Source organism: Mustela nivalis (assembly GCF_964662115.1).
Source record: "Mustela nivalis genome assembly, chromosome: 12".
Classification (NCBI taxonomy): Eukaryota; Metazoa; Chordata; class Mammalia; order Carnivora; family Mustelidae; genus Mustela; species Mustela nivalis.
Window position 1 is genome coordinate 19,734,519 of NC_139031.1, and position 26,107 is coordinate 19,760,625.

Here is a 26,107-nt window from a genome sequence, read left to right on the forward strand (position 1 = left end):
GTACCTGTCCATTAAGTCCTAGGTAAACAGGGGGTTGCCCTGAGTCTTATCCAGCTCATACTGGATAGTCTGGTTCTTTGCAGTCAGCATTTCCAGGAACAGAAAGGAGTGGGGGATTTCTTGCCCCTGCTGTTTTCCAAGAGAACAGGGCTCAGGCAGGATTTGACCTTGTCAAAGACGATCACAGCCCTCACAGCCCTCGAAGAGCTTTAATTCTTGAGGACTTAATAATTAAGTGATCAAATAAGTAAATAAACAAAAGTTGCAGAATTGTCATCAAATGCTTTCAGAGACAAATGACTCCTGGCCCCCCAGTGAGGACCTATCAAGAACACTGTTAGCTCCTTAGCTTTGCAGTTTCGAAAATTCATCTGTATCTGCCCAGGACCAGACTGAAAGATCAGTGTAACAGAACAGATGGCACTGAAATGGACCCGATTATGTACAAAGATGTAAGATTCATTACAGCTCAATGAGGGAAAGCAAGGATTACCCAATAAATGGTGTTGGGACAATTAACTAGCAATTTGGAGAAACAGTAATTTTCAAATCTCACTTTATATTATGCACTAAAACAAATTCCAATGGAGTGGAAGAGTTAAACATGGGTTTTATCAAAATCTCAGAGAAATAGAACTGAATATTTTCCAAACCTCTAAAGGAGAGAGAACTTTATAGGCTCAGAAGCAACATAAAGAATAAAAAGAAAAAAAGGGTAAGATCTCTAAGTTTGACTGCCAAAAAAAGTAACGTATTAAAGCAAATGGCAAACAAAAAATATTGTAACAAAGAGGCACTATATTTAGTATTTAATACATCATGTATATGGGTCAGAAACAAATTAAGACTCTAAAAGATAGGGCAAAAGACACTCACAAAGGAAGTTATGTAACTAGCAAACAAGGATTTGAAACGTTCAGTTCCCAGAGAATAAAAAAATATAAAATAAAACTCTAAGTTACCATTTCCCTCTGTTAAGTTAGCATAAATTGAAAAATAATACCCCTGGGACTTCTGTTTCTGGTGAGGATGTAGAAAGGAACAAGTGACTGATAAGCCTGCCTTAGCCAGGAGAACTAGCTGAGGAAGCCACAAAATCGCAGTTTTCAAAACCATCAGAGTGCTCAGGATGGAAAAGAAACCTAAATAAACTAAAGTACAGAAATGACAAGGTCTTCCTAACATAGAAGAGATCCCTGGCTGCTTTTATCTAAGAAGTGTCAGGAAGAGGGATCTGCCATAAACCCAGGTAAAGAAATTTCGGCCCAACACGTAACGACACCTAATAGGTCTATGTGAGCTCCTGTGACAGATCAGAATTGTGAGAACCCCAGTCCCAGAGCAAGTGCACACCCACCCACATGCCAAAACTTTCACACAGGTCTTCCTCAAGCACACAGGTAACAGACCCAAGGCAAAAGGCAAGATAGAAGCCAGAGGATTCCCTTGAGGCAGGCAGCATGTTTCCCAAGACAAGACCCACTAAAGACTGGGAGTAAGACAGAGAGCTGGGAAACCCCTTCCAAGGACCCAGGGCCTCCCCCAAGTGCAGCACAGTGGCCTTCCTAAGACACAGAATGGGGCAGAAGATGAGGAGGGGTCTCTTGAGTTGCAGAATCCTGAGGGAGGGACCTAAAACTCAAGCCGGCAGCTGGCTACCAAGCAGAAAAAGAAAAAGCCACCCATGGTCTAGAGAGCTGGCAACAGAGCTGCGAAGTCTAAAAAGATCTCTTGAGTCTCACTGGTGCTCAGGGCCCAAGCCCTAGTGGAGAGAGTCTTGAGCGCATTCTCAAAACACCTGACCAGTGATGCACTGAGGGGATCTGAAGATTAAATGCGTCCGTACCCTGCTCAGACAGAGCTTCGATGGTCTCTGTCCCTTACATTAGCAGGCTCGGAGAAGGGACATAACCTTTCCTATGGGTAAATATTCTTTATATCAGTCCCTAGTGATTTTTTACACACAGCATCCAACGTAAATAAAGAATTAAGAGACCAAAAGATACGAGCCCAGAGATGTCTCAGATGTTAGAATTATCTAGACAGTGACAGCGGAATAAACAGAGTAAGTACGTATGAACGAATGGGAAATTTGGAGAGAGATGGAAACCATTAAAAAAAAAAACAACAACCCAAATGGGCATGTTATTAATTCCTTAAAAGACCACTAATTCTGTTTAAAACAAAAATTATAACAATGAATTAAGAGTTTAGAGCATATATAATTCATTGTTACAGTTTTCATTTTTATGAAGTCCAGAACAGGCAAAAGAATTTTCTTGAGTAATGAAAATATTCTATAATGGGGGAAGGGTTTAAAGGTATATATAATTATCAAACCTCATCAAACTGATTTCTTACAATATGGGCCTTTCATGTCATACCACTTATACTTCAATTAAAAAAATTTAATAATATCTTAAGCTGCTGAAGGCATAGTGAAATCAATACTCCTATAAACTGGACAATGGTTTTGGAAAGCACTTGGGCAATATTAATCAAGAATTACTGAAAGTCCAAACATTTTAACTCAACAATTTCACTTAGGCAAATATACTCTCAAGAACTAATTCAACAAAAAGTAACATACACAATAATGTAATGCATAGTATTTTTGTAATAGGGTAATCAGAAGCACTTTGAAATCCAACACTGGATAACTTAACAATGTGCAATAAATATATATTTTAGCCATGGAAATTATATCCTCATGGCCTGCCTGGGTGGCGCAGTCAGTTAAGCATCCGACTTTTAATTTCTGCTCAGATCACGATCTCAGGATGGTGAAATCGAGCCCACGCCCTGCACTGGGCACCATGTTCAGTGTGGAGTCTGCTTAGGTTTCTCTCTCCCTCTCCCTCTGCACCCCAGCCCCTGCACACCCTCTCTCTCCCTAAAATAAATAAATAAATCTTTATTTTAAAATTAAACTATCATGACTATATAACAAGCTGAAGACATGTTTATGCTGTAAGCCTTCATGTCCTTGAAAAAACACACACATGAGAAAAGCACTGGAAAGAGAGAAACTGTAATGCTAAGTCATTCTTATGTGGGGCATGTAGAAATATTTTTTTCTTTGCAGCTTGGTTATCTGCATCTTGATATTTTTCTTTCCTTTAAAATGTTTTCAGTTTTTTTAGCTTTCTTTTTTTTTTTTCTTCCTATCTTCACAATATTACATTTTCCTATCCAGGAATAAGGATTTTTTTCTGCAGTGATTCTCTTATCATTTACATCCTTCTATCATTTTCTTTGTTTAAATTGCTTTTTTATTGCACAGGAAACCCATGATTACATTTTCATGATTTCTCCTGTATAGAAAAGGACCTCAGTTTCGCCCAACGGTTTTTAGCTTCTAGAAAATAAATGGGAAGAGAGTTCATTTGTGAATATAACAAATTAACGAATGGGATGGGCCTTCCCAACGACCCAAATACTTGTGCCTCCCAGAAGGAATCATGACATAGAGCTAAACTCTATGCTGATTAATGTAAAACATTAAATCTATTTACTTGGAAAGCATCTGAAAAGACTAGCAGTGGTTAGTCTCGGGGTAGTGAGATAAGGTCAAACTGCTTTTTCTCTGTCTGCTTTTCCTACAGTGAATCTGTATTATTGTGTGACAAAAAAGAAACGGTAAACTTAGATCCCAATTTCAGGCTCAAGCCCTCCTGAAGCCCTGGACACGAGCCCGATCCCAGGGAAGGGGGGAAATGCAGCCAGAAGCTTCCCTGTCAGCGGTTCCTCCAGCCAGCCATGCTCCACTTCCTGTCCTTGACCATGCACCCATCAGTCACACTGCCACACGCCTCCCCGCCCCCCCACGGGAAGTAAGAGCAGGAAGCAGGGACCCTCAGTCTGGTCTCTCTTGGTTCCTGGACTCCTCGGTGTCACCCAGGCGGTAGAGCAAGAGCTACACCTACCTTCCCTCCCCGAGTCCCCAGCACCAGAGCCTGCTAAGCCATCCTAGCTCTGGTTCATGCCAGACCTTTATTAACCGTGACAAGGGCTTGGAAAGCCTGAGAAACATCCTAATTTCCCTGTCTCCCTGTAGAAGCAAATAGAGTTAAGGGAGGCTGTGGAGGGTGGAATGGTGGCAGTTGCATCCCTGGAGAGCCCAGCTCCAGCCTTCCTGGCCGGCTTGTGTCTCCCCCTCTCGGCTCAGATCTCCTCTCAGGAGCCTGGCCAAGCCTGCTGAAGGATTGCTGAGGAGGTGACTCCAAATCGAAATGAACGTCCAGCTGTAAAGAATTCAGAGTGGTGATGAACAGCTTCATGGGACCCTGGCATATTGCAGACAGCCGAGAAGTCTCTCCCCATCCACCCCTGAGTAAATTAGAGAGACACCCTTCGTCCCTCCCTCTTCCTGACCCTCACAGTGCTCAGAAAAAGGAAGCGTGACCACACCTAATGAGGAGGGGCGAGGAACAGCCCAAATTAGAGGGAACCTCATTAAAATATGTCTCCTCGTAGCTATTCAATCACTAATTGACTTTTCCTCCTCACGTTAATTTTGACGCTGGTGTCTTGATTAATTAACTCTGTCACCAAAGCCCCAGGGTGTCACAGAAGGACTCACCAGGAGTTTATCTTGCTACATGCTGGCCAATTTGACAGGTAGGCTCTCCCTGGCCAGCTCCACGGGTAATGGCCTGAGCCTATCGTGGTCCCTTGAGCCCTAGAGGAAACGGAGAACTGTTGGCCACAGGGCCCAGCCAGTGGGAAGAGAATCAGAAGGCCTACACTGTTGCTTTCCCTCTCTGACAGCATAATAAATTTCCTTCTCTCCATCTGCATTCTCATCCGGAACTTCGTCGTAGTTCATCACGGACACCCTGGGCAGTGGGAGAACTGGAACACAAGTGTTGCTTCTGGATAAGCCTTCTGGTAAATCATTTGGTCCCTCATTCATTGCTTCAGAGAAGTATTTAACTTGTTTTTCACTGGCCTGTGCTGGACTTTGTGGGGAAGGAAGGGGTCCAAAGAAGTCGAAGCTATGGGCCCTGCCCATGAGACATTTATCATTTTAGTTGAAGAACTGTGACGTTCTCTTCTAAAAAACAGAGGCCAAGATTTGGTGTTCAGAGAAAACCCCAGGTGGCAAAATCAATCGTCCTGGCTATTTCAGCCATGGGTCGCCCCCCCCCCCCCAACTTCCTGGACCCCCTGGTATATTTCAAGCGTGCAATGAGTAACTGCCACGGAGCTACCAGCAGGGGGAGCTTTGGCAGGAGAAATTAAAAAGTCAAAGTTCTCTACCTCTGTCTGGCTTTCTCCATTCTCCCTCCTGGACTGGAGGCATCAGGTCTCAGGAGACAGCGTTCGAGGGAAGGGAAGCTCTCCTTTCCTCCCCTCCTCAGCCCACCCTGCAGAAGAGGAAGACTGACCCAGACTCGGCTCCAGCGCTCCACCCTGCAGCTGGGCTGAGGGTCTGCTCCTGGTCTGCACAGCACCGGGAGCTTTTAGGCATCTTTTTTTTTCTTTCTCTTTTCTCTTCAGCTTGGTGGTGGAAGTGGCACACTGCCCTGGGGGCTCACTGTTCTTGAGCACACCACGCACCCTGCCCTCTTCTCTCTCCTTTCCAAGCGGAAAAGAAGGAAGATTCCTGAGCAGGGATTGTCTTTTCCGATGGTATTTGGTGTGAGGAGGAGGAGGAGAAAGCAAAAGCCACGGCTGCTTCTGTTTCCTCCGGCCTAATTTACAAGACCCACCTGATTGTGGCTCAGGGCCCACCCTCACTAGCATTTAGGCGTTATTTTCCCTTTACAAGTTGCATCACATGCGTCTTTCTCTAGGAGACTCCTAGGGAAGAATGCTGTGATCTTGGGCAGAATACGGCTTTTCCAGGGTCCCCTGTCCAAAGACCATCCTCGAGTGCCTGATACATATGGAAAGCCAACAAGGCCAAGTCATCCCCACAATGTGCCTCCTGCAGAGGGCCTGGTCCTGGTAGTATTTTTAAGGCTCTACCCTAAAGAACTCCCTTGTCATGTGCTCATATCTGACACGGACTTTCCCAGATTGCCCCGCTTCTCATATCTCCTGTTTTCACTCTTGACCTATTTTTACCCTACTTTGGCAACCAATAATAATATCCTCTGCTTTAAAATGAAATAAAAATCCTAATAGTTTTCTATACTGTCATCAAATGTCCTCACTATAGCCTATGTGGAAGGTTGCACTGCTGATCTCAACTCTTGCTGCTCTTCTCCATGGAAGGACTGTGCATCCCCAGCCCTGATGGCATCACTTTCGGCCATGTAACTTGCTTTGGCCAGTGGAAGGAGCCCATCCACTTCCATGCAGAAGCTGTAAGGATCACGTGATCCTGTACCTTCTCTCTTCCCTCTGAGAAAAGACAAGAAATGTCCCAGGTAGGAGCTGTCCCATCTACCGGAGTCTTGGAGTGAAGATTTGTAGCCCATCCATTATAGACATGTAGTATGCGTGATAAATAACCATCTTTACTAGATGCTATTGAGATTTGAGGGTTCTTTGTTACCATTCAGAGGAGCCTCATCTGACTAACATATTCTATGGTACGATCCAACCCCTGATCACTTCTCCAATTTCATTTCCTACCTTCCCTTCCTTCACCCGCTACATTGCAAGCACCCTGGCCTTCTTTCTCTTCCTTGGACATGCCATGTGTGTTCTCACCTCAAAGCCTTTGCACAATACGGATTCCTCTGCCCAGACTGCTTTTCCCTGAGGTCTTCACATGGCTGGCCCTTCTTCATTATTCAGATCTTGGTTTGAATCCTAGCTTGTTAAGAAATGCCTGCCCTGAACCCTATCTAATGGAGTCCCCCAGCTATTCTCTGTCACGTTATCCTGTTTTCTTTTGCATCTGTCCACTAGTTTGTTATTTGTTTTCCCTCCTCGGGAATGAGCGCTTCATGAAAGTAGAGATCTTGTCCATCACAGTCACTGCTGGATCTCCAGACACTACAAGGTTACTGGACACATAACATACACTCAGTAATATTTGTGTCATGAATAAGTAAAAGTCTCTCCCAAACTTTAAACCCAGTTTCAACTGCCAACTAGACTCCTCTTCCCAGAATTCATGACTCCAGAGACCCAGAACAGAATTCATAGTTCTGTCCCCTCTTCTCTTACCCCAACCTTGTCCTCATCTTATTCCTGATTAATGCCTCCATCCCTCACCCTGTCCCCCCAACCAGACTCCTCAAGTACTTTCCCACACCTCCCCTTCACTCATTTCCTCCGTTGCCAATCAGTCGCCAGGCTGATTCTCTTTTTTAAATCTTTCTCTAATCTACTTCATCCTCATTCCTACGCACCTGCCCTCACTCAGGCCCTCATCATCCGTTGCCTGGATTATCACAATCTTTGCAGAACAGGGTTCCCTGTTTCCAATTCTCTCCCCTCCCATCTGTGCTGCACACTGCCACCAGAATTATCTTTCTAAAATCTGATAACGTCACTCCCCTGTTTAGAAGGATTTAAAAGGAGCTTCAGGATAAAGTTTAACTCCTCAGAGGCCACGAGATACCTTTGCCTTCTGGCACCTGCCACTTTGCCAGTATGTCTGCCACTCACGGCCGGACGCCTCACCCCATTCGACCCCACTGAGCCAGGGTGGCAGATCCAACATGTACTTGCACTTTCTGCTCCCTCTCTCCCTGGGATGCCCTTCCCCCCTTCGCCTCCTCAAACTCACACTAAGGAACAGGCACATATGCACACACTCCCATCAGGACCCACCTACTGAGAGTGAGGGAGCAGCCTTCTCTGCCGCTCCCCTGCTCTCCCTCTCGGTGCTGTGCGTAGCTTCTCCCCACCCTCCTCACCCTCCTCCTGAAAACAAGAAAATAGCTCTAATGATGTGCCTGATGCAAACCTCTCTTACAAGATCACATGGCACCATATGCTCTTCGGGTACAGGTTCATCTGTGCGCTTCTCAAGGGCTGAACAAGCAGCCTTTCTCCTCTGAGGGCCCAATACTTCACACAGCATGTCCTTCCCCACGGACACATAGCATGTGCTCAATAATCTCGTTCCAGCGACTAGACGGACAGATGGTATTAGGTATAGGAGAGAAAATAATAGATGGACTAATTACATTACCAACCGGAGTCTGCATGATACGACCAGGAAAAGAATGCAGAGGACAGTAGAATCGACTCTCAGTTTCAGTTCTGCCCTAATAAAGCTACCCTACAAAGTGGATACACACCCGGAGTAACAGGAAGAGGATCCCAGGCTGAAGGAGCCCTTAGCTCCAGACCCCACCAGTACGCTGACCTTCAAATGACTCTTAAACTCCCTATCCCGGGAGTCCTCATTTACTGCTTAATAGCTTTCTCCCACCGGGATATTATAAGAAAGGGCTTTACGGATGCTGTTCCCATTGTGCAGATTCTGAAAAAGGAAAAGGATCTCCCCAAACCACACGACTGGTAATCAGCAAAGTAGAACTGCAACCAGGAGTCTCTGATTCTAAGCTGAGGGTCCTCCTCACCCAACTGGGTCATCTTCCCCTCCAAAGAGAGCACCAGTAAGTGGATTATCTCTGTTACCACCACCTCTAAAACGCTTTGGTGCCGATACTTTCTCCCCTGCGGCTGTCTTGAATCCCTTCCCACACCTAACCTCTCACTGTCCCAAGCCCCTATGAGGGCCCACTAGGGCCCAGTCTCTGGAGAGTGGGCCAGGACCCCTGGCTCTTGCCCCCGGAAATGGGGGCTCCCCTCCAATGGGGAGCAGCACGATCCTCAGCAGGGCCACTCAGAAGCCAGGCTGTCATTTTAGAAGATTTGGGTTCCAACTAAATACTATTCGGGACTCAAAATAACCTCTCCAGTCTCCCTGCTTATTTCTTAAATGGAGTTCTTAACAGTAATGATGGCACCTGTGGGGGAGGAAAAAGAAAGGATTTAGGCTGAGAGTTGGTTTCATGTCACCTAAAAGGATTATTTTATACCATCAGAAAGATAATTCCCCTCCTACTGGGGGAGGATGGATTAGGTCTTTACTTCAGTTGGCACTTTATGAAAAGATTATTTAAAGATTATAGGACAAAATGGATACATTTGACAACATCTGCGAGGGCTGGGTTTTTTGGCTGCCTGAGAAACAATTGTTAATTTATACAATTAATAGATTGCTCACAGTGGTGCTAATCTAGAGGCCGCCTGCCCATAAATGTCCACACACTCCTGCTGTGGAGTTTTCTTTCCCATCTCCCCGCTGATTTTTGATGAAGAATGATACAAAATGCCACTGCCTCCATGAAGTCTTCCCTGATCTCTCTACTTGGAAGTGGACACTCTTGCCTCCGGACTCCTTCCCCTCTTTGAAGGTATTATCAGCATGCTGCTTAGTGCAGGGGACCACCCTCTCCTCCTGGACCAGAAGCTTCTTGCACACATCATTACTCAGGCCCCATAAAGCTGTTGCATACCTCAGGTGGGGAGAAATGTAAACGCTTCTCTGTGCTCCCAGGTCTCAGCCATTCCCCCAGGCAGTATAGGGAAGGAAGGTCTTAGAGGCTTCCAGGGGTCAGGAGGGCACCAGTGTTGCTGGGGTGAGGTTCTGCTGCTCTGAATCTCACCATCTTGTTATTCACAGCTTTGGGGCTGAGGAGCACAGGCTAGGACCTGCCACCCGGAGGGGCCTCTAGAAAGCACTGAGGCCCAGAGCATCTTGGTCAGACATGCCAGATCTCAGGCAGCTCGGCTATTTCTGGTGGGGCGATCATGAGAAAAGTACTTAGGAAAAGTACAGAGGATCCTGGATTACTTTTCGGAAAAGCCTCTGGGCGTGATATGACGGAAGCAAGTCTGCTGTACTCGGAGTCGAAAGCTCAATCTATGAATAGTACCTATATGCATTCACGGCACTGCCATCCCCAATGGCTACCCACTCTTTAAGCTTCTTCCCGTCACGGCCCTTCGGCCCACGCCAAACTAGAGCCAACCCTAACATTCATGCCTCCAACTCTTCCCTGCCTTCCAGAATGAGTTACTTCTGCCTGGACTGCCTCCCCTCAGCCCTTCCCTGCCCCATGAATTTCTCCTCCACTAGTTTAGACTCAGCTCAGATGTCAGCTCCTCTGTGAAGCCTTCCCTGATGCCTAGTATATATTATCTGAGACGTAGAGAAGCAAAAACCACCGTTTCTGAAAACATTCACTAATAAGTGGCCACTCGTGATAAATACTACTCAATAACTATTTACTGAGTGCCCATTGCATGCCAGGCACGGATCTCCAAACTTGGAATACAGCGGTGAGCAAAACACACAATTATGCCCATGCTCGTGGCCTTACACTCTAGCAAGGGGCAGGGGGGATCCGTACACAACAAGCACAGTGACAAGTAAATTATATAACATGTTAGAGGTTGGCTACGTGTGTGCAAAACGAAAAAAGTAGAGAAGGGTCCAAGGGACAGAGAGAGTTGAGGGGGACAGGAGGAAGAGTGGATGGAAGGGGGCTGTTGGACAGGCCAGTTTTAGGAACTCAAGAGAAGGAAGGAGGGAAGCAGAGGCAGAGAGCAGGCTACAAGGAGTGTCTGATAAGCAGCCAGAAATGAGGCCAGCGTGGAAGCCAGGTGGCGAGGCGGTGTCGAGGAAGAAGGAGAGATCATCCCTGTCTACACTGCTACTATGGAAGCAAGATGCATGCTCAGAGTCACGAGCCAGCAACACGGAGGGCAGAGGTGGGTTTTACAAGAGCAGGTTTGGTGGGCAGACTGGAGTGAGGGCTGACTGAAGTGAACCGGAGAGAGTGGGGAAACGAGAATGTGGAGGCAGCGGGTGTAAACAACCTGCTTGAGGTTGGCTGCGAAGGGGAGCAAAGACAAGGGACACGGGCAGGCGCAGAAAGGCACGTGGAAGAAAATAACAAAGGGCAAAGCACCAGGGCCACAGGCCAGGGGAACTTCTGCTAGAGTGGAGGCGGCGGACAGAACGAGTGTACACGTGCACGCGCCACGGGAAGTCCTGGCTCCCTGCAAAACTGCGGTCTCATCCATATTCACCATGCTCGGGACCTGGGCCCTCTGTTCAAATGTATTCATTTATTCATTCATTCCACGGATTTTCACTGAACGCCCTTTACATGCCTGGTTTGTTCTAGGCACTCCCCAGGACACAGTGCAGACAGGCCAATGATCTCTGCTCGCCTCCTAAGTTCCTAAGTTCAAGAGACTCAAAAGACAAGGACATTTAACATCCCCTATCATAAAAGTTCTGATAAATGTTCACATTATGTCATTATTATAGCCGTCATCAAGATGTATCACCATGGTCTAGCCCCTACACTAGCCCCTACACTATAATATTTATAACTCCAGCACCTAACAGAGTTTCTGACATAGAGAAGGGACTTTTGAGATGCTTGTTGAATGAATATGTGAAACCTGAAAGATGAGAGAAAATCCTCATTTCAGGTTCCTCCATAACACTCACTGACGTGAGTTACCAAGCTATACCCTCTGAAAACAAAACATCCCCGTGACATCTAACACCTTTGGACAAAACAGTGATTCACACGGAAGTATGAAGCAGTATGCTTGGATCCTTTTCTCTTAACAACCAGCTCAGATGGGCCATCCCTTATCGACTGGACTTCTCCGTGGAGCGGGACAGGATGGAGATGTGGGTGAGATGCTTTGGAAACTGAGGTACCACCAGGTAAGAGAAGATGAGATGTCCTGGCCCAGCGGTTGGTCCTGCTTCAGCACGGTGACATCAAATACCACGGGAGGGGACATGGGGGTGGGACACCAGAAGGGGTTCAGAGGGTGAACAGAGTTTGTAAAAGGGCTTCTTAGTTTGAGGACACTTGGAACTCCTGTGGCTGACAGTCCCAAGCTCCATCGCCAGCCATTTCCAGGTGGCAAGAAACAAAGTGTCTAATTCTAAATTGGTGTTTCTGATTGTTTTAATTAGTAGGCTGACTATGTCTGATTAATTCTTTGCCCTTCCAAACTTCCCATCAGTACATATATTTGGCACCGTGCAAAAGCCGCTGGCCTTTCAATGACTTGTGCTCTGTGCGTCTGGAGAAGGGCAATCACGGAAGAACAAGCCAGAAAACAATTATTTGAAGGAATAAAAAGGAAGCTGGCACTTGATCTTATTACTTCTGACCAATTTCTTGCTTTCTGTTTAAGAATAAGAGCTCTAAATAGTTTTTTTAAAGATTTTATTTGTTTATTTGACAGAGAGAAAGAGAGAGAGAAATCACAAGTCGGCAGAAGAGAGAGGAAGCAGGCCCCCCACTGAGCAGAGAGCCCCATGTGGGGCTCGATCCCAGGACCCTGAGACCATGACCTGAGCCAAAGTCAGAGGTTTAACCTACTGAGCCACCCAGGTACCCCAAGAGTTCTAAATAGTTTAAAGTGAAATGGAATCATTTTGAAATTGTACCTTCTGGGAAATGCTCCCACTGGGAGTGTCCAGCAGGCTGGAACCCACAGCCAACTCCACCCCCAAGTAGTTCAAACTTCAAGCTTCTTGTAGCCCTGATGAACAATTTCACCTTCCTCAAGTTCAAGACACTTGGAACGTCAATGGTAGGAGTTTTATGCACTTTGGGACCGGTCAGCACTGGATACTAAGAGACAAGAGAGGAACTTGATGTATATGAATAGGAAGAAACCAATAAAGGAAACTCTGGAGCAACTAAGCCACTTTAATGATGTCACTGAAGAAAATCATGTCTGGAAATATGACTCCAGTAGACGAGCCAAGTGGAATGCAACTGCCATCCAGGCGGCTGCCAGCCAGGACATTAAGACCCCACACATCCTCTGATTACTTGCAGAGAAATGGTCGGGTCGGTTCCAGACAAGGTGAGTGGAGATGGATGGAGATCTCATGGTAGAGAAGATGGAAAGAAACCTGAACGCCCAACAGAAAGTGGAGATACTGAGTGCTCTCAGGACACTTGGAGAAAAGCTGACTGCGATGAGGCCCTCTTATCAGCAAACACAAGTCTCCCCTCAGCCAGTCTGAGAAAGTCTCTACAGACCTTGGCTCTAGAGGCAAACTTCTGGCACTGACAAGTTCTGATGTTGGACAAACAAAAAAAATGACATGGCATGGAAGCCTGGGACACTCTCACTATAAATGGCATTTCTCTTCTAGGGATTCTGAATCTTTGCCAAGAAATCAAAAGACCCTAGAAATGCACTGATAACCTAAAAAAAAGGTGACTGAATAACACTGTTGTGGCTTCGGGTTATACCCTTCATCATGGTGCTTTGTGATCCTAGACTTGTTGGGATGATGGATACATGGGAACTTGTTCGTTATGTCTCTCATGTTTGAGAGAGAGAACAGGAAACAGCTTCTCTGCCTGTTTTTATCAAGCCTCCTTGTTTTTAAGTGTTGATAGTCAAAAGAGAACTAGAAATTAAAATTAAAATTAAAAAATAAATTGAGCCTTCTGTAATTTTTTATGGCTGAATATTATCATGCTATATGAGTAGACCTTGTTCTGTTTATCCATCCATTAGTGGACACTTGGGTTTTCCAGCTCTTGGTTGCTGTGGACATGGGGGCACAAGGCAGTATTAGAGTCCCTGCTTTCATTTCTTTTGGACACATACATATAAGTGGAATTACTGAATTCATACAGTGGGTTCTACCGACCTTTGGAGAAACTGTGAGACTGTTTCCTAAAGTGGCTGCACGATTTTATGCCCCACCACCAAGGCATCAGGGTTCCCACTTTCCCGCATTCTCACCAACACGTGGTTTCCTGCTGCTGTTGCTGTTGTCTTTATAGTCACGCTTATGGGGTGATGTGGGATCTCACTGTGCTTTTGATTTGCAGTTCCCTGATGACGAATGCTGTTGGGTACCTTTGCAGAGCTGTAAATCAGTAACAGCTTCCTGTTCAGCTTCCTCTGGGACTCGGTGATGGCAGCACATGACACCGGGGATGTGAATGGACTCGGTAATGCTCAATACAAGTTATTACTAAGATGATGCTTCCACACGAGGCACTGATGTGTGACTTTTACTCGGAGGTTTGGGTGCTTCTGAACAAGAGCGGTCCTGCACGGGGCATCCGGCCGGTAAGAGGTGGCAGAGGTCTTGTTCCTGTGGGCCACTCCTAGCCACTCCCATGACTTCAGCCATTAAAGGGTAAATTCTCGTAACAGCCTCGCACACGTGTTTCCAGCCACTGAGGGGGGGGCTGTTACCCCCCTCCTTTCTGCTGTGTGGAATGTAGTTGGGTCTAAAAAAGATTTTGACCTTCTTTTCCAGGCATATCTGTGTGTGGATTTGACATTGTGGTTTTATTTATTTTTTTAAAGATTTACTTGTATATTTTAGAAAGAGAAAGATTGAGCGAGCACAGGCGGGGGGGAGGGGCAGAGGAGAGGGAGAGGGACAAGCAGACTCCCCGCTGAGCACGGAGCCTGACACAGGGCTCGCAACCCTGAGATCATGACCTGAGCCAAAATCAAGAGTCAGAGGCTTAACCTACTGAGCCACCCATGCACCCCTGACCTTGTGGTGTTAAATGATCTTAAACCACCATTAGCCATCTGACACTCTGACCATGTGACCTGAAAATTATTTTATATTCTGGCTTGTGAGGTCACACAAACAGTAGTGACTCAAATTTCACCGACCAGAGTTTATTCAGAAGCTCAAAACACTGTCAAATGCCCCTAGGCAAATGTTTCTAGAAATCCAGACCCAAGGAATCATCCACCAGGTATCCCACGCCCCAGAGCCCTAATGGTGCTCTGACTGAAGTAAAAATGGGGAGAACATCTCTCTCACCCTCTCTGAATACCTGGGGACCCAAGCAGGGCTGTGAGCACTGTGACCTCACAGAGCCCGTGGAGAGAACTCCTGAGGACTTCCGTCCACACCACAGGCTGCAGACCTCAGTCTGTGGGTCAGGAGGAACAGACCCCAAGCTATCTACCTACACCTCATCACCTCATCTCCCTCCTTCTCTGGCTCCTCACCCTTACGCCCGTTCTGCTGTGCCAGGTATGGCTCGCGCCTCACCTCCACCCTGCACTGACCTGTCAGGGATACTCCACAGTGCAGTACCATAGCCAAGGCCACGGGCTTTGGAGTCAACACAACCGGGGTTTCAGTGACAACAGCACTAATTACACATGGCAGCCTTGGCCATAGGGCTTCCCCTCATAAGCCTCCACTTCCCCAGACACTAACCAGGGATAAGGAGACCTTCTTTCAGAGTCGTTACGAGAATTACGGGGTTTAGGAGAGCAGCTGGTGCGGGGCACGGCTCGATCAATGTCAACTTACCTTTTATATATATATATATATATTTTTTTTTTCTTGCAGTTGTTTCATGCCTAAATCTGAACCAATTCTCATCCCTCTCACCATGACTATCTCAGACTAAGTCCCCATCACCTCTTGCCACATTGTTCTAAGAACGTGCTTACGCTTGCTCCTGCTTCCCCACGGTGAGCTTGCACAAAGCAGAAGGAAGGCGCCTTTCCAAATATGAGTCGGATTATGCATACTTAAAACTCCCAACACATCAGGATAAAGCCAACCTGCTCTCCACAGCCCCTGCCTGTCCCTGCCCCCAGCTCTTCATCCTCCTCCTACCCTCCGCACCCTCTGCCCAGCCTCCGTGGCCACCTCGCTTTTCCCAGGCACACTACAACCTGTCCTGCCTCATGGCCTTTTCCTTGGTATTCCTGCCACTGGGACGGATGTCCCTATCACTTCAGTGTCTGTTCAGATGTACCACTGTGTCCTTCCTAGTTCACCTTTTCTACCCTAGATGCCCTGTCCCCAGTGGCACTCCCTAGTCCCTTGCCCTGCTTTAATTTCTTCACTGTCTTTGCTATGATCTGAAGGTCTGTCTCCCCTCCCACAAAAGCTTGTGTTGAAATTCTAATGCCCACTGTGATGATATCAGAAAGTGGGGCCTTTGAGAGATGCTTGGTCATCAGGACGGCGGAGCCCTCGTGAACAGAACTAGTGTTCTTACGAAAGAGGCCCCCAAGAGTCCCTTGCACTTCCTGCCCTGTGAGGACACAGCAAGAAGTCAAGAGTCTCCAACCCAGGAGAGCGCCTTGGCCTGAACTCTACCATGCAGGCACCGTGCTCTTGGACTTCCAGCCTCTAGAATGCTAAGAAATAAATCTCTGTGGTCCCTTTGCCAACCAGTCTGTGGCCTTTTATTATGGCAGCTCGAACAGACTAAGAAAGTACTGATCATTATATGAAATTATACCGGTTGTGCATTTATTTAATGCATGGTATTTATTTTGTGCAAAATTAATATCACGCATATTAGTTTTATGCAATTTTAATTTAATGCATAAAATAATACTCTCTTAACAGTTCCTGTCTCTTTACTGTGCTTTATTTGTCTGAATAGCACTTACCACCTGGGTGTTACTCATTTATGTATTTTGCCTACTGTAGTCTGTCTGTCTCAGTAGAATATAAGCTCCCTAAGGGCAGGAATCTTGACAGCACCTGGCAGTGCCAGGTATGGAGTTGGCCTGCAGTAAATACATGTTGAATCAGTGAATAAGTCTGTCTCCTTTCTGAAACACCAATTGCCTCTCCGGATCCAGTGAAGAAGGAAGGCTCCGCCCCCCTTTCTGCGTCCCACCTTTCACTGTGTGGGAGGCATGTCTGGTTTGGAAGGCCTCCCCAGTCTCTGGGCACCAGCAATGCAGATTTATTTCAAGTCGACACAAGCCATGATGGAGCAGCTGATGAGAAAATTCAGGGCTTGTTCGCTGCTCTGGGTTCATGGTCATCAGACACGGGCCGGCCATGTGACCATGCAGTGTCCCTGAGGGGCCTCTGAGGGGACAGCAGCCCAGGCCGGCATCCCTTTCCTGGCATCAGGAGAGCAGACTGCCGTGAGAAGGGAGGAACCTTGACAAAGTGGCCAGTACCTCTCCAGGTTCAAGACCAGAGTTCAAGACCCCCGCTCCGCCCTGCGGCTGCTCATGGACTTGCGCTAGGCTCTCGCCTTCGAGTGTGCCCGGGACTGTGGCCTTAACTCCTGGCCCCATTCAGCCCCTTCATCTTCTGCATTCTGAGCTCCTGACACAACACACTCTCAGCCAGCAGAACTCACACAAATTGCTACTTTTGCATGTCTGTGTGTGGTAAAATGTACCTAAGGTTTATCATTTGAGCCATTTTAAGTGTACAGTTGAGTGGCATTAAGTACATTTGAGAACTTGGCCCTTCAGCCTCCTCTGGCTCAGGCAATAACATCTTCTTTATTGACACAAGCCACAAGCCTGCCTTCCCCTGGGCGTCCTCCTTCCACCCCGGTCACTCTTCAGTCTTCTCTGTAAGCATCTCATAACCTGACCCTCACACGTTAGCGTTTCCCAGGGCTTAGCCTCTTGCTCTGGTCCTCACATGCTCATAGGTGATTACCTGCACTCTCACCGGTATTACCAAAATTAATATAAAAAAATTACTGGTATTACGATCATAATTTGGTGACCCCCAAATTTAGAGCTGCAACCCACCGCGGTCCTCTGAGCTCCAGACACACATACACAACCCCCTTCTGAAAATGTCCCCTCGGATATCTCATGGGCATCTCATTGTTAATAAAGTTGATACTCAATCCTCAATCGTTGCCCTCAAATCCTCACACTCCTCCCTCTCTATAAATGGTACCACTATCCACATAACTGTTTAAGTAAGGACAGGAGGACACCTCCTTAATTATAATCTCTCTCTCTGCCTCCAATTCAATCCATTACCAAGTCCTGCTGGTTTCGTTTCTCCCTCCAAAGTATTTCTTGACTCCATCCACCTCTCTTTCATTTGCTTCCTAATATGTGATTCATCCCAAGGCCGGCTTTCACCCGGAGGGTGTCCTCGTCACCCGGAGGGTGTCCTCGCCGGGTGTTCTTGTTCCCGGTCCTCCACATCTACAATCTATGATCTCTGCAGAAATTAGGTCAGGGGGCATGCCTCCTCCCTAAAACCTTTAATAGCTTCTCATTATTCCTCAAATAAAACACAAATGTCTCATCATGACCAATAAATCCTAAATGATCTGGGCTTTGCCTAATGTTCCCAGCTCATCCTGTGGCTGTCTCCCCCCACCGGCCACTACACTCCAGCCACCCAGGCCTCCTTTTTCCCTTGAAGATACAGAACTCTCTACTCCATGGCCTTTGATTATACTCAGCCCTTTCCCCAGAGATACATGCATTCACCCACTTTACCCCTGGCTGCCTCCTCCTCTTTCAGAACTCATTTACATGTTATGGCTTTAGAGAGGTTTCCCTGACCATCCTAATTAGCTACAGTTTCTACCTCTGCATTCTGGTAATTTCTTTCTTAGCATGCATTATAATTTGTGCTCAGTTGATCATCTGAAAATACTTTTTTACACCTTCTTTGTGTCAGACACTAAGGTAAGCCCAGGGGATGAGGCTGTAAACAAAATCAGACACAGCCCGTACTCTAACAGAGCTTTTAGTGGAGTGAAGAAAACATATATGAATTTCTTTTTAAAAAATCATAACTGTGAGTGTACAATACAAAGTGGCATGAGTACTACGAAGAAATCTCTCTCTTTTAAAATTTTATTTTTATCTATTTATTTGCTTGAAAGAGAGAGAAAGAGCGTGCATGAGCAGGGGGGAGGGGCAGAGGGAGAAGCGGGCTCCCCACGGAGCAGGGAGCTCCATGCAGGACTCAAGCCCAGGACCCTGGGATCATGACCTGAGCCAAGGGCAGACGCTTAACCCACTGAGCCATCCAGGTGCCCAGAAAGTTCTATTTCAGAATAGAATGAAGAAGCCAGCCCTGGACTAGAATGTGGGAGGCTCCAGCTGGCATCTGAGGGACTAGCAGGGGTTAACCAGGCAAAGGGAGGAGAGGAGCTTTCCAGGCAGAAGGAAAAACTGATGCAAAGATCTTTCCGCAAGGCAGAGCAGAATTCTAGGAAGGTCTGGGCAGCAGCGGCAGAGAATGAAGCAGAGAGGTGCATGATGTCAGGAAGCTAGCCCGGAAACACCATGCCCGGGCCTCGAGGCCACACTAAGGAACATGATTTAATCCCGGGAGGAAAAGCCAGCTGTTCAAGGTTGTTCGTAGGAGGCGGGTGAGAGGTCAGGACTCCCATGATGGCATCTGCTTCTGCGCAAGATCACTCTAACCACAGTGCTTGGGGAGGTCATAGAAGAGCAGAGAGGCCAGTAGAGAACTTCAGGGCTAGCCTGAGGAGCCACGATGACAGCAGGCTCAGGGGCTGGCAGATATGGGGAGAAGCAGACACACTGGGAGGAGATTCAGAAATCAAATTGATAGGCATTTATGGTGGATTTGATAGGCATAACGAAGGAGAAGAAGTCTCAAGGAAACCTCAATTTCTGACTCAGTGGACTGCAGGATCGCTCACTGAAACAGGAAACACCAAAAAATGAAAAACAGAAAATTAGACATGAACTGGGCAGGGGCTCCCAGAGGGAAGGGAGCATGAGTTGGTCCTAGCCTGTTGAGTCTGAGATACCTCTGGGAAATGGAAATGGAAATATGGTAAGATTCAGAGAAGCAGGGGTATCACATGCTTGGGTCAAGAGCCAGCAAAGGATGTGAGCAGAAGCTCTAACTTAAAGACTCACTGATGTGTAGACAAAGAACTGGATATTTGTGTCTCCCCAAAATTCATATACTGAAATCCTAAACCCAAATGAGGCCTTTGGGAGGTGATTAGCTCATAGCATGGAGCCCTCATGAATAGGAATAGTGGCCTTATACTCAAAGTGAACTCTATTGTTTTGAGTCTGGGGAACTGAGAAGGTGAGGTTTATCTTTGTAAGAGTCTGTGGGAGGAGAAAGTTTTGGGTGCAGATCACTACCTCGATTCCAGTCTGTTAAGCTGGAGGTGCCTAATGGAGCACTGTCAGGCATCTGCTGGGGTAAGGTGTTCCAAAGAGAGTCAGTTCTGGAGGTAGGAAATGTTGAGCCATCAGCACATGGGTGGTACTTCAATAGATGAGATTTAAAGCCAATGACATTAGATGAAGTCACCTTGAGAGTAAGGGTTAAAAAAAGAAAAGGTCTGAGCATGAGGCCCTGGGACATCTCCAGGTTTAGAGGACAAGAAGATGGGAGAGGCCAGAGAAGGAGATTGAGAAGAAGGGACGAGCGAGGAAAAAGGAGAACCAAAAGAAAGGGGTCGCCCCAGAAGCCAAAGGAAGAAAACACTTCAAGGCAGAGAGACATAACCACCAAATTAAATGAAACTGATAGGGGAACCTGGGTGCCTCAGTCGGTTAAGCATCTGTCTTCAGCTCAGATCATAATCTCAGGGTCATTAGATCAAGCCCCACATTGTGGGGGGGTCTCTGCTCAGCAGGGAACCTGCTTCTCCCTCTGCCTGTCACCCACCCCCCGCTTGTTCTCTCTCTCTCTCTCTCTCTTTCTAACGAATAAATAAATAATCTTTTAAAAACAATAAATGCAACTGATAGGTCCAGTTAGATGACAACCAAAGAATATGGCCACTGCACATAGTGCGGACATAGTGTAGACATCACTGTGGACATAGTGTGGACATCACTGTTGACCTTGAGAAGATTCATTTGCACAGTAACCCACAGAGGAGAAAAATGGGAACCAGTGGGTACAGACAACTTTTCTAGGAGTTTCACTGTAAACCAAAGAAGATAATGGAGTGATAGCTGGAAAGGAGGGTGAGGCCCAAAACAGACTTGAAGGTTTTTTAAATGGAAGCAGTACCAACATAAATGAAGATGGATGGGAATGGTCAGCATGATAGAGAAACAAAATGAACACAGTGAGTACAAATGAGTCATTCAGGACCAAAGGAGGAGAACTGCTGTAGTAGTGTTATTGAGTAGGACAGGGGGAGAGAGCAAGTCCTCGGGTGAGAGGGCTGCTGTAAGGCTGGCAGAGACCCATACCGTGGGAAATAAGACGGCCATGTGGGTCGGTAGGTCCCAATGTGGGTGGAAGCTTTTGCAAATTCTCTGCCAAGAGTGTTCATTTTCTCAGTGCAATGCGAAAAAAGAGCATCCGTGACGAGTTAAGAGAGGGATGGGGAGAAGGGGGACTGAGAAGAGAGAAGGACACACAAAATGGTCATTGGGGAGAGGGAAGGGCCAAGGGACCCGGAGGTACAGGGTAACTGCTGGGCAATGTCAGGGCTCCACGAAGTTTAGTGATCAAATATTTATCGTGACCTTGAAGATGAGTTTTAAATCACTGCTCTTGAAGGTGGGGCAGATTCAGATGATGCCAATGTCTGGGTTGTACTTGCGGACGTGGGTGATTGAGATGGAATGAAAGAGGATATTCAGTACTGTGGTTTTGCTTACTGGTTCATCTGCTGGAATAAGCCCCTTCTTTACCATTGTGTGCAGGGCCTGCTTCGCTGAGCACCTGTCACAAAGTAGGTGCTCAGCAAACATTTGATAAAATACAAATATTTTACAAAGAACAAAAATATTATAAAATACAAATACGTTACAAAGAACAAAACATCGCACATATTACATTCTGCTCTCTCCTCCTCCCCGCCCTCTGGTCTTCATTTTCTCAACTACTAGGGAGCTCGATACCACATTTAAAACCGATCTGCTTCTCTGGGTGATAACAGCAGTTTCCTCAGAGAAGCCCAAGGACCTAGCTTAGGTGTAAAGTTAGGAAAGAGGCTATTTATTCACACCAGTCACTTCTTTTATGGTAACACAAAACTTTTGATAGGATGTTTCTGATTAAAGCATATTCACAACGATCCTCCCCCTCTCATCTTCAGGATGACCCCGAGGGGCAGGTGCAGGGACAGATCATCCCCACTTCACAGGCAAGGGGTGGAGGAAGTACTTTTCCTGGTCACACCACCAGGTGAAGGCAGAGCAGGAGTTAAATCTGCCCACCTCCCACCCCGGGCTGCACTGGCTGTTTACCTTGGAAGCTCGCAGGACTTTGCTGCCTCTTAGGACCCCTCTGCCCTTTGAATTTCTGATCTCTCTCTAGTATCTGCTCCCATAATCTCTTTTTCTCCTCTTTCCAGCCTCCCTCCCAGGGATATGTCTCAGGCTTGGGAGTGCGGGTTGGGAAATCAGACCTCAGGGACGCAGCCAAAGACAAATTGGCAGGACATGTGCCCATATGACACTCAGCAGCTCCAAATCCAGTCAGTCCCTTCTCAGGTTCTCTACGAGAGGTTGAGCTCCTGGGCTTGCACCCTTGGTCACCTTGCCCCCAGCACCCCACCCCTCCGAAGGGTGTGGGTAGATGCTGACATCGCTCTCTTTCCTGGAATCCCACTCTAAATACTGCTTCCCACTTACTATGCGAGCACTGTGTGGGGACGCAGGATTAGATACCACGTGTATTACAACTTTTATTCTTTTACACTGAAAACACGGCAAAAATAGCACTTGCCCCATTTTTGACACACGAGGAAGCTGATGGATGAGAAGGTTATAACTTGCCAAGGTCACCCAGCAAATTACTGGCAGGTCTGAGACTGGACCCCATGTCTAGACCCAAAGTCGTTGCTTTAACAGCTGTTATATCATCTCTCAATCCCTTGCTGAAGAGCCAGACACCAAAACAACTTCCGTCAAAATTTTCATGTTAGCTGAGGGAAATTGGAAGGGGAAGTGAACCATGAGAGACTATGGACCCTGAAAAACAACCTGAGGGTTCTGAAGGGGGTCGGGGAGGGTGGGAGGTTGGGGGAAGCAGGTGGGGGGTATTGGGGAGGGCACAGATTGCATGGAGCACTGGGTGTGGTGCAAAAAACAATGAATACTGTTACGCTGAAAAGAAATAAAAACCAAAACCAAAACCAAACCAAAACAAAACAAGTTAGTAATCCCATCCAAAAAAAAAAAAAAAAAATTCTTTTCCATGTTAATTATTGTCTCCTCCCCTCCCCTTCCTGCAGAGCCAGTTTTCTCTTAGGTGAGGCAGGCAGGTGATGCCTCAATCCAGCCTTGACTGCGGAACAGATCTACATATGAATGGTGGGTCCTGCCTGGAGGTAGACCACTGAAGGGCTAAATCCTGCCATTGGGGGGTAGAAGGAAGAAAGGGAGAGAGGAGGGAAGTTAGGGACCACAGCTGTGGTCCAGGACCCAGTAAGGGAGGTAGAAAACACTGGCAGGGATGGACACTCCCACGGTCCCTTTCTCCAATGAGTTCCCCATCACTGTACTTCCCCAAATTACCCACTGGAGTGACATATTTATGGCTCGCCATCCCAACCAAGGTCTTAGTGGTGGCCATTATGACAAAGTATTCCACTTTCTCTAATTGGTTGTGTCCTGGCATCATGGCCACGTGCATTGCAGGCTGCTTTCCAAAAGATGCCACCATTCCAAAACTGAACTGTCAAAGACCAGAGTCCCGAGAGAACAAGGAAGGAGAGATAAGTCTCACAGGCTTACCTGGAGATTCCCTGCTGGGTCCATGAGGCAGTTCTAAGCCCCCCACCCCCCCCCCGCCCCCGTCGCAAAGATAGGGAGCAAAAAGGCTGCTGACATCACATTTTGCTCACTATCCCTCAAGATATACATTTCTATGAGCAGGGGGCGGGGAGGGGTGGAGATTACATCATCTTTAGAGCAAACACATTAATTTGATTCCTTTTCCTATGACACTTAAGCCACATGACCTCAAATTGCATTTTATTTTCCAGAATTTTCTATATTTCTGAAGATTTCTGCAATAACCCTGCATTACCTGTATAATGGGGATGGTTATGAAACTTGCATTTGTTTTTTCAGGGACAAGCTGGAAATAAGATGCCCGAGAAGGTATTGAAGTGGCTGGTGTGCAGTAAGAAAGATGTGGGCTTTTGCAGAAATGCCTCTCCCAGGTTGGAATCCTTCTCGCTGGTGCGTCTAAAAGTCATAAGCACAGATGCTGCGGTAGCGGTTTGGATCATTAGTGGGATGTGCTGGGGGACGGCTCTAGGCTCAGAGCTGGCAGGAAAGATATTGGGCTGGTCCTGGGGAGCCAGTAAGAGCAATTCCACTCATCTCAGGCTACTTAGTAAGGAAAGAATTAACCCACACGGGAAGCCAGCCTACCAAGAAGTGAATTAGTCCTTTCCTTGCCCTCAAAACTCTGCTAAGAAGTTACTTTTCCCTTCAAGGGGAGTGGTGGATTTCTAGGCATCATAAGGCAATCTCACTGTATTTAAAGAACACATATGTTCTCAAAAAGTTGTTTTCAGCAAATTAAATTTTCATATACCAAATCCTACTTTCCCATACCTTTTTTATTATCAAATTAAGGAAGCTTCTTGAGAGAATACAGTCAATCCGCCCTTGGGAATATGACACAAGGTGAAAGGCGGCACACTTGTTTTTTGAAACAGGAGTGTTTTTTAATAAGCCGCTCAAAATAAGGTACGTGTGATAAAGTTTCTCAAAATAAATTATAAAATATGAATGTAAGGAGACAGCAGCATCTGTCCCCTTGGCCAGCAGCTTCATGGTCCAGAGAAAACCTATAATGATAGCCGAGCTGAATAAAAGAGACTTTTGTTCTCCGGTCTTTTAGTCTCCAGAACAGTCTTCTTTAAAAGAAAAAAAAAAATCCAGTGTTTGAATATTCAGCTCTTATCTCTCAGCTCCAAACTTACCCTCTGTTTCTACGCTTTGCGATAAGGATGCCTGGGCTCCCAAAGCCACCTTCCCCGCTTAGCCAGCTAGATCCTCAATAGACTAGGGGACAGGGAATGCCAGAAGGACTCTGGGTGGCTGCAGGAGGAAGGAAGACCTGACCCTACTTGTCCGCCTCCTGATCCTATCACTGTCTCGCCAGCAGAGCTTCTCCATTCTGGAAGTGGCAGCTTGGTTCCAATTCCAGTTTTCTCCACATTCCCAGAATGAGTCTCACAGTGCTCCCTTATTTGCAATGGCATACTGGAGCCAGCTAGCTCAAGAGAATTTCAAGAATTTTGCAAGCTAATTTTAAGCATGATTATTATTAAAAATTAAATTGCATAAACTTACTGTATTAGTCAGAGCTCTATTGTTAGAGCTGTAGTAACAAGGCCCTGCAAAGTGGGTGCCTTAAGCAGCAGAAGTTTCTTTTCTCACAGCCCTAGGGGCCAGAAGTCTAAGATCAAGGTGTCTTCAGTATTGGTTCTTTCTGAGGGATGGGAGGAAGAATCCGTGTATGTCCCCTAGGCGCTGGTGGTTTGCTGGTAATCTTTGGCATTCCTTGTCTTAGAGAAGATTCACTCCAGTGTCTGCCTTTATGTTCATGTGGTATTCTCCCTGTGGTCATGTATGTCTCCAAACCTCCCCTTAGAAGGACACTAGTCATACTGGATTACAGCTCATCCTACTGACCTCATTTTAACCCTGTAGAGACCCAGTCTCTAAATAAGGTCAATTCTGAGATACTGGAGTGGTGAACTGTCATTGCGGGGTTGGGGGGGGAGGCATAATTCAATCAGTAACATAATTAAACAAATTATAGAAATCTGGAGAACAGACAATGGTTGCCAGGGGCTACAGAAGGGGAATGACAGTGCAATGAAGGGGCAGCAAGAGGGAGTTTCTTTGCGATGATGGGAGAGTTTCATATCTAGATTGTGGTGGTGGTGGTTATACAAATCTCTATAGGTAAGAAAATGTCATAAAATTATATACAAAGACATAAAAAATGAGTAAATGCAAAAACTGGTCCAGGTCTACAATCAAGTTAATCATACCACGCCAATCTATTTCCTGGGTTTAATGATATACAAATGTCTCTACTGGGGAAAGCTGGAATATGCTACAATTGGTACAGGGGTACTGTTTTTGCAACTCCTTGTAAGTCTGTAATTATTTCAAAATTAAAAAGGCATTTAAAAACAAAAAGTTTGCTTCTCAGAATCCACAGTCTCTCACGATTTGTCTCTTCCTCCAATTTCCCCCAACTCACTTCTCCTCTCCATCTCCCAATGTCCTCTATGTTATTCCTTGTGCTCCACAAGTAAGTGAAACCATATGACAATTGACTCTGTCTGCTTGACTTACTTCACTCATCATAATCTATTCCAATCCCATCCATGTTGATACAAAGCTGGGTATTCATCCCTTCTGATGGAGGCATAATACTCCATTGTATATATGGACCATA

General features: G+C 46.5%; 1 long non-coding RNA gene across 4 annotated transcripts in view; it reads right to left on the reverse strand.

The window, feature by feature from the left end:
• Nucleotides 1-26,107, reverse strand: part of LOC309845708 — a 207,297-nt gene that overhangs the window by 143,324 nt on the left and 37,866 nt on the right. Inside the window, exon 1 of one of the 4 annotated variants that reach the window (XR_014301453.1) lies at nucleotides 4,583-4,670. The exons of the other annotated variants lie outside the window; for them this stretch is intronic. This is a non-coding gene — a long non-coding RNA (uncharacterized lncRNA). Of the gene's footprint in view, nucleotides 1-4,582; nucleotides 4,671-26,107 lie in introns of those variants that run through there. 4 annotated transcript variants of the gene reach the window in all.